Genomic DNA, 10,219 nt, shown 5'->3' on the forward strand with positions numbered 1-10,219 from the left:
GTGTGAAATATCGGCTTACAAGCCTGATTTTTAATTTGGCCTCACATAAAAATGTTTGAAAGATTTTTCTTTTTTGTTCTTGTTGGGCCTCACCCAACAGTGCTCAAGGATTATTCCTGGGTCTATGCTCAGAAATTACTCCTGGCATGCTCAGGGACCATATGGAATGGGGCAGATCTAACTAACCCAAATATGCCTTATTAAAAGCAAATGCTCCACCGTTGTGCTATCACTCTGGCTCCAGATTTTTCTTTTAAATGACCTTTATGTATAGGTAATAAGAAACTTTTATGGTTTTTTGTGTAAATCATGGGTAACCATGAACATGTAAAGTCTTGTTGAGAGAGACTTCAACTTCCTTGCTTATAATGGCCTATTCAAGTTATTTTCTTCCTAATTCAGTTTTGGATATTTTATTTTTCTAAAAATTATACTTTTTTTGGTTTCATCAACACAGTGGTATAAAGCTTTTCATAGTACTCTCTAACAATACTTGTAGTACAGTAGTATTTGATATATTTCTTCCATTTTGTTTCTCATATTTTTAAACATTCTCCTTTTTTATCTTAATTACAAGTTTTTTAATGTTTCTATCTTTTTAAAATCAGTTTTTAATTTTTTGCATTATCTTTTAACTTTATATTTTAGTTTGACTTTAATATTCATTTCCTTCCATATGCTTATATTGTTTTTCAAATTTATTGTTGATTTTTTGCTCCTTAAGATTGAGATGTGATTATTTACTTGAGCTCTGTCATGTTTGTTTCCTGATTTAAGTTTGTATTAACTTGAGTTTTCTTTTTACCCTTGCATTTTTTGTTTAACAAATGTTCTGGTAGCTCCTATTAGACTTTTCCCTAGAAATTTTTAATTTTATTTTATTTTCACAATAAATTAATAGTTATTAAGTACTATATTGTTTAGCATTTAAATTAGTTTTTTTCTTATTTTTAAAATCTTAGTTTTATATTTTCTCTATTTTATGTTAAAGTTGAATTATTTAATTTTAGGCTTTTGTTATTCTTTATAATATCCCTACTTTGTACTTATTAGTAAAGTTTTTTTATATAAGAATTTATTTTTTACTTTTTATTTCATCCAATTCCAATTCAGAATTAAATCGTACAAGCATATTTTTTTTTAATTTTTTATTTTTAATTATGAGAACAATGATGCAAAGAGGACAAGGTAAAGTTACAGTGAAAGAACAATTGCCCATAAACAGAGTTCTTAGAAGAAATTCCCTTACTGATGCCTAAATATTAAACTTACAGTCAAAAAAAATTAAGAAAAATAAGGCAGAACCCATGTACAATTACTTTGTCCAAAAGTCCCCAGATTGTAGTACATTATAACATTTCTTAGCAGTACACAAAGCAACCTAAAGCCATGAGATTTATGTGACTCCTTAACTTTGAAGGCATAGTATTTTTATATATTCATGCACATACATATTAGTTTAAGTTAACATCAAAAGTTTAAGAGTTTTTTTTTAAGGGTTAGTCAAAAGGGCACAGTAAAGATGGTGTTAGAGTGGAAAATATTGTTTGCATAGGCCCACCAAAATATGGGGGTCATAGAAAGAAATAGCCTTGGTCTAAATACAAGGTGATGACTACCTCTGATGTTTCCTGGCATAAGAACTACTCTAGGCTCCAGGAAAACTAGTTTATTCAATCCAAGTCATTGTCTGTAGTGCCAATACAGTTTATTTTTCTCGCAGTCCTATTGTTGGCATCAGGTTTCTGTACTAAAGATCCTGGAATCTGCACATCCTACATTGAAGTCAGGCTGGTGTGGAATATCCTCTAGTTTCACCTCACAATTAAGGGGCAATACAGCAAGCCCTGTCCAGTAAGCAGGCCATTGTTCTTGTTAAGTCTTCTCAGTGTTAAGGGAAGTCTCTTTTGAGTAGATCGATGTCAGAGCAGCTGTAGGGTCTTCCCTGGTAGAGGATTGCCTCCAGGTGATGTTATAGACAACGTTGGATATTTTGTAGATGTCTGCTCTAGATCAGGGGTGAATGGAGAATGCCTATTCTTCTGAGGCCTGTGCCAGGTCTTTATGTCAATGTTCAGGATGTAAGGTCCCATTGCACTACAAGATTTGTGTGTTCCCATCTCTATTAGGTAAGAACTTATTGGTATGTATAGTATTTTCCCATTTTAGTGTGCCTAAGCAAACAAGAAATAAAGCCACGTGGCGTTATCAGAGTATATGGGGGTGTAAGAACATGTCCAACAATACCCATGACTTGGTTCAAACATAAAATGAGGGATTCTTTCACACCAAATTCCATATTGAGCAGTTCACAAAGAGAAGATAAAAAAGGGAGGGGGGAAATCATCACTGTATAAGAAAATATTCAGCAAAAGTTATAGCTGTCAAAGAAAACACCCATAAAATGTTGAAAAGACATACGTGTCCTTTTTATGCCTTTTAAAATAGTTGGGTGGGTGTTAACTCCAGGGCACCACTTTGGTCTGTGACTTAGGACTCTACAGTACTTAAGTTAGAAAGGGTAAATGAGGAGTAATGATGATAGCGGCTAAGGATGTTAAAGAGAAAAATGACCTTTTGTACGGGTGTGCAAAAGGGCAGAGTACAAAATGGACATTCTGCATACAAAAAACATAATTTAATTATAGTGAGTACTATTAATGTCTTGTGCCCCCAAGCGATTTTGAAAATATAGACTGGAAAGAGATTACCAGTGACTGCGTCAAGAAGCTGGGAGGCCAGAAGTTCAGAGCCCCACCCAGACCCTCTCTAAGGAGCTGAATGGATAATGGGGGAAAGCCTTGGGTACCTTCAAGCTCCACCAAGGGGCCCAACTCACCGGCTTGCCCAGGCATGTGGCCCGGGGAAGCCCTGGAGATCTGGAACAAGGCGGTAGAGGGGTGCTGGGGTTACCCAAGTCCTGCACCCACCCCAGGCCTGGTTAAGAAGGCGTCTGGCATGGCAGCATGATTTTTAAAGATACTACTTATGTTTGTTTACTTTCCTAGTTCACTAACTGACTAGGTTATAAAGTAGTGATATTTGCTTTTTGTGGAAATCAAGTTGATATTCCAACAGTGTTTTTATCCATTTTTAAGAATGTGGTCCTTATTTTTGTATTTGTCCTTTCAATTAATTTTTGTTTTCCAGTTATTTTGACACATTTTTAGCAGGCATATCTTAGCTCTTCTATGACCAAATTTAGTTTCCTCTATAGTTAACACAACTGTGGTAGATTTGTCATAACCAACTGACATGTTATTATTAAAGCCTATAATTTATTATCTCCTTAGTTTTTTTGCTTACTCTCCATTTATGTTCCAGGATCCTTCCCTGGAGTTATTACATTTAGTCAGTATTATCATCACTCTGCTTTTAACTGACAAATTCTCATACTATCTCTTTCTTATAAAAATGGCATTTGGGGAGAATCTAGAACTTGTGTTTATACAATGATATTGAAATTGGGCATGTATATATATTTTTTCATTTTTAGCCTGGTTGTTAGTTTAAGGAAGAACAGGTATAAGAAAAATGCCTTTTTCATCATATTTCTTGGGATATGTATTAATGAATACCATTAAACTGACCACTTGGTTGAAGTAGTATTCACCATATTTTTACACTGTAAAATTTTTTCCTTTCCATATTTTAATGAAACTTAATATCATTATGTAAATTATCTTTAATTTTTATCTAAAATATTTTAAGACAATCTATTTCTGTAATTAAAATATATATAGACTAGATCTTTCTATACTAATAAATGTAAAATTTTATTTAAATTACATTATTTAGAAAAAGTATATTGTTTTATTTTATAATTTAATTTAACAACATATTTTTAATCTGTCAACTTATTTACTGACAGAGTGGTTGTTGTCATTTTAACTTAATATCTAGTTATGATATCTTTATAACATAATTTTAGTTATTTCATTGATTCTATCTTCTGTACAGTTTTATTTCCTTTATTTGTCTTCCAGAATTCAACTCAGAAGTATGTCTAGTTATCTCTTCTGTTCATATATAATTCATATACATTTAAATGTTTCATTTCACCCAGATTTTATTTAAACATATTTGAAGATAAGTCTTTGCTAATTCATATGCTTAATCTTTTATGCATGAGTTTTTTTGTTTGTTTTCAAAGCTTCTTTTTGCTTTTATTTAGAACATATATCTATTTTTTGAATTTATCAGGGTTATTGTTCCTAGACTTCCTGGATCTGTTTTAGAGTTGTCATTGATTTTTAGAAATTCTGGGACTTAAATATATATATATATATATATATATATATATACATATAATCATGTGTATATATGAGATAGATAGATAGAATATTGGATATTTAAATATTTAAATATTGGATATTTAAATTGTTTGTTATTCTTGAAATCCATGAATACAGTTATCTTTCCATATATTTGTCTTCTGTTTTTGCTATATATTATAGAAAACACTGTAACAATTTTCCACTTATTTGGCTAATATTTTTCCCATCACCAATTCTTTTATGCTAACATAAATTGGGTTATTTTTCTGATTATTTCCTATTCTGTTATCTACCTGTATAAACTATACATTCAGATATTGTAAGCTTGTTACCTTATTTTTTCTACTCCATTTTAACTAAATTTATATTTTCTATATAATAATCAGCAAATAGTGATAACTTTGCTTCTTTCAAAAAGTTATGTTTCAAAATTATAATATTTTCCTTGTACAATTACTCTGACTAGAACTTACAATACTATAATCAACATTATTGGAGAGAATGGGTGTGATGACTACTCGTTTCCGAGGAAAATTTATGTATTTTTATTAGTGTTACAAAGTTGACTGTGACTTTGTTTGGACTTTATTATATTGTGAAACATTACTTCTATATCCAGAATATTGAGTATTTTCAGTAATAAGTTAATTTTTAAATGCTCTATTTGTTTAGATGATCACTAAATTTTTATTCTTCCTTTTGTTTATGTGTTAGATCACATTAATAAGTTACTTGTGTTGCACTTGTGTATCCATGAAATATATATATTTTAGTTATGACTTAACCAGTTTTTTGCTGTGTTCATCGGAGATACTGGCTATGTTTGTTTCTGGAATTGTTTTGGATTATGGTAATGACTTTGTTTCCACATATGTTAGAAACATTTTTCTGTTACTTATTTTATTGAAATCATTTATGATGCTAGACAATGACTCACATTTGAAAGTTTCATGGTATTATTTAGTAAAATACTCTGCTATAGGGATTTTTGTTTTGTGGATGGGTTTTGATATGTTTCAACTTTGTTACTATAAAATTTACTATTTTAATTTTCATTTTTTCCTATTTGGTCTTGAAATTTGCATTTTAAAAATTTCCCCACTTCTTTCATAATGTTTAAACTTGTCATGGGTAGCTTTTTCTGTTATCTATTATAAACTCTTTAATTTTGCTTCCCACCCTGTGAGTCTATCTTTATAAACCCTTGTCTATCTTGTGAATATTTTCAAAGAAATAGTTATTAATTTAATTGACATAGTGATAATCTCTGAACCTTAATTTTATTTGTGCTTTAAAAATTTTAATTTTGTTACAACTATAAATATACCTGTTTTTAATTTATTGTCAGTGTAATTCCAGGTTACTTTTTTGTAATTCCTGATTTCTGAGTGTCGTTGCATTGTTGTATAATTCTTTCTTAGAATTACCTTATCTCCATTCGTATACGTTAGGTGCTGTATTTATTTTTTTTGTCTCCATGATAGTCTTTGTTTGTTTGTTTGTTTGTTTTTGGGCTATAACTGGCAGTGCTCAGGGGTTACTCCTGGCTCTGTGCTCAGAAATCATTCCTGGTAGGCTCAGAGGACCATTTGAGATGCTGGGATTGAACCCGGTTTTGTCCCATGTCAGCAGTGTGAAAAACAAACACCATGCCACTCTTCTACAGGATGTTTTTTAAACCACATTACTAGCTCAGTAGCATATTGTTTGACCTTAAGATAATTGAGGACTTTTATTTATTTATTTTCTGGTATATCCAAGGATGCTCAGGGGTGACTTTTAGCTCTGTATTTAGAAATTTCTCCTGGTAGTGTTTAGGGGACCATTTGAGTTGTCAAAGATCAAACCTGAGTTAGCCACATGTAAGGCAAGTATTCTGCTTATACAAATTAAAGGTTTTTATCCTGTTTCATTGATTGGCTTTTGATTAATATCTGAGAGTTCAATTTTCATCAATTGTGATCCAAAAATGTATGTTTGGTTATAAGTATTTATTTATAGAGATAGAGTTTTCTGTGATAAGCTTTATGTTGAAAGACAATTCTCATTTTCTGGTACCTTTGGGCAATTTTTAATCTCCCAATGGGATTCTTCATATCATGCATATACATCAATCTCTCTTCTTATGGTTAGTTTCGATCAGCATGCTACTTTCTATATCTAACCAATCAGAAGAAAATTTTATAGTTTTTTTCCCCTTAAATTTCCCTTAAATTATAGTTTCTTTACCTAATCTTGAATACGTAGGTTGTTTTAGGTTTTGAATAGGGTGAACAATGTTTCAATGAGCATGGGGTTCAAATATCTTTTTTGAATAGTTTTTGGACTCTTAGATTAGATGCCCAAAAACATTAATTCTACATTATATGGAAGCCCAATGCCTAATTTTATTAGTGTCAATAATATTTTCCAAAATGACCATATAGTGGCCATTCACACCATCAGTAAATAAAAGTGTCTTTCTCCTATATTCATGGCAACACTGCTTACTTTCCTTCTTGGTGATGTGTGTCAATTTCTATGATGTGAGAGGTTATCACAATCAATGTTATGAAGTTTACCACTGGTATATTCTCACTATTACTTATGTATTCAGGCATGATACCAAAGTCTATTAACCATTTCCTTTTAATTACATGCAAGCATTAGAGAAATGTCTATTTTTTCAGATATAACTAGCTTTTCAATATCATATGTTGAAGAGACATTTTTGTTTCATTCCACACTTTATTTTCTTTATTAGAGATAATTATCTACCTACCTGAAGATCTGTCTGTCTGTGGACTATCAATTATATTCTATACTTTGAGTATATTCTTATTGAATTGCCACACTATCGAATTACAGGAACTTGAAGTTGGTCAAGAGAAGACTCCCATATTAATTTCAACAAGGACTTTTTTGGTGGTTTGTTGTAGTTTATTACACAAAATAAAACACTAATCTATGTCTTTGTAAAAATGCCAGGAATATTTTTATAGCTATCAATTGAACTTATACAATGTTTTGAGCCATACTGTCATTTTGACACTACTAATCTTTCTATTGATAAATATAAGAATATATATGAATATAGAAATGAATACATATATATGAATATAAAAATGTTTCTGCATCCTAATATCCTTTTTATTTATTTTAAAAGTGTTTTATACACAATTTATAGAAGGGTTTACAATTTTTATAAACTAATTTTCAGGTAGTTGACTATTTGTGAAACATTTGCAAATGGTACTTTTTTAATTGTATCTTTTCTATTTCACTATCTATATATAAAAATCACTGATTTCTGCATGTTGAATTGACAGCCTACTATTTGACAGTACAGTTGTATCATTTCTAGAATGTTTATCATGGTGCATTTCGGATTTTCTAAGTCAAGTTTGCCAAATGGACTTCCAAATATTTAAAGAAGACCAATTATTAAGCCTTTTAAAGTTTCTTTGGGAAATTTAAGAAGGAGGAATCTTCTCAAGGAGTCTATGAGTCAATATCACCATAATATAAATAACAGTTAGAGACATCACAAAACATCACAACAACAACAACAACAACAAAAGCCTGTAGACTGTAACTTTGTTGAGAATAGATGCAAAGATCTTCAACAAAATAGAAGCAAAGGAAATCCAAAAATACATCAAAAAGTTAATATACCATAACTATGTAGGATATACCTCAAATAGAGTAGTTCTTCACATAAACAAAACAATAGATCAATATATATGTGAAAAAGTATTTCTAAAGTATGGGCTGGAGAGATAGAAAAGCGAGTGGGCATTTGTCTTGTATGTTGCCGACCCAGAACAGACTTGGTTAGACTCCCAGCATTTCATGTAGTCCCCTAAGTTCTCCAGGAGCAATTGATTTCTGAGTGGAGAGGCCATGAGTAACCCCTGGGCACCAAAGGGTATGACCCCCAAACCAAAAATAAAAATCTAAGCCTCAAAATAGTACAAATATTACTTTCTTTAAACATTGAAAGAATTATATACCATTATCAAATATAATTTATTCCAGAAATGCACATATGACTTAGCATATGCAAATAGTTAAATAACTGAGTGACAATATATCATGCAAGGTATGTGTTTAGAATGTGGTCCACCTGGTTTCAATCCCCAGCACCCCACATGGTTCTTTGAGTCATACAGGAGTAAGACCACAAGCACTGCGAGGTGTGGCCTCAAATTAAAAAAAATAAATGCAAATAAATTATTGTTGATTAACCAATTTTATAAAGGAAACAAAACACATGATTCTCTAGGTATACAAACAAAAACCATTTGAAAAATTATATAATAACAACTCAGCAACATGAATATGGAAGATATGTATCACAACATAAAAATTCTTTACCATAATCATGTACAATAAAGAAAAACATAAAAGCTTCCCACATGGAAGGAAAGCATGTTATCTCTGTGACACATCTCTAACCTCCTTTAAAATAAAAATCAATTAATTTTAGAAAGAAGATGAAAAGTATATTCTCACCATCATAACACAAAAACTTTGTTAAAATTTGAATTCTAATTAAACAGGTAGATAAGAAAAAAACAATGTAGCCATAGTATAATGGGAGAAAGTAATCTATAATTATTTTAATAGCATAGTGATTCATATAGAAACCCCTAAGAAATTTAGTAATTTATCAGATTAAATTACAGTTTATTGTTTGTCTACATGCACATATATGATAAGGAAAACATAACCATTTAAATTTACATAATAAAGCATTAAATATCTAGGCAAGACATTTCAAGAGTGTGAAATACATGCACAGAAATCTATGATATTATTAAAGGAATAGAAAACCCAAAGAAATACAAAAATAGTCTTATTTTTATATACTGTAAGAATTGACTCTTAAATGACTATCATTGCTGGGATAAACAATATCATATGCCTCATATAAAGACCTCATGTTTGATCTCTGGAACTGCATGGTTTTCTGAGTAGCATCATTTTGTCTCCCAAAACAAGGAAAGACATTATCTTTCTTAAAGTAATATACTTCTTATTTAAAGAAATATACAAATCCAGCACAAAAATCTGTCAAAGAATCAATGATATTTTTCTCCAAAAAGTCTTAACTTATATTAGGAAATAAATGTACCCCAAAGAAAACCAATCCCAAACAAACAAAAATAATATAATTGGAGGTTTTATAGCCCCTGACTTCAATTCATAAATATAAAATGTAATTAAAGAGAAAAATTTTAAATGATAACAAGTACACATATCAATTGAATATATATGTGTACAACTAAGCTACATTAAATCAAAGGTAGTCTAAAAAACTGGACTGCTACATATGAAAGAATAAGTATATACTATATATACATATATTGTACACATATTGCATATATACATATACTATGTAATACTATGTGAAATTTAGTTCAAATAGTTTAAAAATGTAAATATGAGATTTGTTACCAAGAAATGCATATAAAATATTAAATTATTTATAATACTAACTATACATATGTGTTATGTCTAAACAAAATGATACTCCAAAATGAAAAGAAAGACTAGGTGCTTTTTTAATAAAGATATAGAGCTTACCTCAGAAACACATAAAACATGTATATCATTTTTATTATTAGAAAAATGCAAGGAAAACACTGCTGTGCATATAATAGCAAGAAATAACAGGTGTCAACACATCGGGTCCCAATAAACTGAGGCTCTATTGAGCTTGGGTCCTCAGGATCATCACTTGCCACTCAAGCTTAGGATCACCCAGATGATCTGGAAAAATCAAATCAGGCTGCATGGGAGAATACTTAAAATAACTTCTAATAGACTCAGAAAAAGTCTTACTAGCACACAATAATAGTTGGAAATTTCAACACCATCCTATTACCAATTGATAGATAAAGTAGAATAAAACTCCACAAGGAAATACTGCTTTTTAAGAAAAAATAGGGCTTTTAATC

This window comes from Suncus etruscus, chromosome 13 (assembly GCF_024139225.1).
Source record: "Suncus etruscus isolate mSunEtr1 chromosome 13, mSunEtr1.pri.cur, whole genome shotgun sequence".
Taxonomy (NCBI): Eukaryota; Metazoa; Chordata; class Mammalia; order Eulipotyphla; family Soricidae; genus Suncus; species Suncus etruscus.